Source organism: Rhagoletis zephyria, unplaced genomic scaffold, assembly GCF_001687245.7.
Source record: "Rhagoletis zephyria isolate East Lansing unplaced genomic scaffold, Rhagoletis_zephyria_1.1 Rzeph_scaffold_10722, whole genome shotgun sequence".
Lineage (NCBI taxonomy): Eukaryota > Metazoa > Arthropoda > Insecta > Diptera > Tephritidae > Rhagoletis > Rhagoletis zephyria.
The window spans coordinates 7,248-8,912 of NW_016167799.1; the positions used below are offsets into that span (position 1 = coordinate 7,248).

Below are 1,665 nucleotides of genomic sequence, written 5' to 3' on the forward strand. Positions count from 1 at the left end.
TGTCATCGTGTTTGCCTACTGTAAGGACTGATGACATCATTGGCTATGTGGCTAAATATGCAGCTATCGATAAGAAGACAATTGTATGCTATAAACTGGTCAAAAAGGATTCTGATTTGGAACTATGGGCCTGTGCCAATTGATAGAAAAGTTTTCTGGAAAGTAAATTTTTGACAGCTATGAGGTGAATAAAAATGTTTGATACGGCAGGGCTAGTGAAAAATTTGACAGCAAGCATTATCAAGAAGAAGAACGAACAACGCATGTATACACATAAATTAAAGAAAACAAAAGCGAGTGGAAATAAAAGAACATGGTCCCGCCGGCAAAAAAATAAAGAAAAGCTATATAACTTGTAAGATTTAATTTCAGATTTACATATGAAAAGGCGTTATGTATTTTTTTAATTAAAAATACTATTTTACAGGGAGCAGTTCAGAACGCAGAATCCTTCTGGAAAAGCGCACTGACAAGGATGTTTGGTTCAGTTCAAAGAACGCCAACAGCAACGGAGGCTGGAAGTGAGTAAGAACAATAAAAATAATTTGAAGACTTTATTAAGCAAATGACTTCGTACTCCACTGACCATCCGTGGCGCTTTTTGGGAATGTGAGTTACAATTTTTCGAAACGAAGCAGAGGACAACCTAAGATACATTTTTTTAGTCTTGTTATCGCCGTTCATAATGCTGCTTAGTATTTTGGAATAAACGTCTTGTTGCATGTACATAATACCCTAAAATGACATATGTTTTTATTGGAAACAATTGTACACGGTTTTAAACATTTTTGTGAACACATTTACCAGACGGTTTTGACGTGTTTTTATTTCTAATATTACTGCTAAGAGGTCTAATAAATGCATGGATTTCAATTCCAGAAGAATTGAAATCGTCAAAGGCAAATATTTTCTAATAATTGCTGCATTTTATAAAAAGCAAACTCGATAGTCTTCTTGTGCATCAAAGCAACTGTCAAAAATTTCCAGCAGTAAAAAGTTACGAATTGGCACAGCAGAAATGTAAAATTTTCTCACCATAGTAAAAAGTTTTTCCACCATAGAACTTTTCTATCAATTGGCACAGGCCCTATTAAGCACATTAATTTCAAGCTTGGAGTTTCAGAATCTGACTACTCAAAAATTCTGTCATCGGATATTTGGCCCTCCAACGTTGCTGTCCGGCCTTTTGATTTTTTTCGAAAAGATGCCCAGCCGCAGCCCAAGAAGTAAAAAGTCATTCCACCTCTGGTGATCGGAAAATAAGTATCTATCACTAAAATACTTCGGGACTCAGGACAAAATCCGAATCTGTCTACATTCCCAGCTCACAATTGGATTATGGCTGCTTCGTTCTGACAGAAACCTGGCTGAATGCTAACTTTTTCGATGCGGAGTTCTTTAATCCAGCTCTCTTTGACGTTTTTCGCAAAGACAGAGATTTTGCTAAAACTGGTGTTAGTAGGGGTGGTGGTGTACTGATAGCCGCGCGCAGATATCTTCGAGCTTCTTTTTATCCGCTGCTAGATGCCAACTCCCTGTTGGATCAGCTTCGTGTAAAATTACATGGCACCTGTGGTGTGCTGTACATTTGTGTGTCCTACATTCCGCCGGGCAGCTGTGATGTCATATACAAGGCACATGTTGACAATATACTGGCACTCCACG

At 37.9% G+C, this 1,665-nt stretch overlaps 1 long non-coding RNA gene across 1 annotated transcript; it reads right to left on the reverse strand.

Moving 5' to 3' along the window:
- Nucleotides 1-349: 349 nt before the first annotated feature.
- Nucleotides 350-844, reverse strand: LOC108376616 (uncharacterized). The gene is made up of 2 exons (XR_001849269.1): nucleotides 805-844; nucleotides 350-735 (listed from the first exon to the last, which is right to left on the reverse strand). It is a non-coding gene; the product is annotated as an uncharacterized LOC108376616 (long non-coding RNA).
- Between the last annotated feature and the right edge of the window lie 821 nt (nucleotides 845-1,665).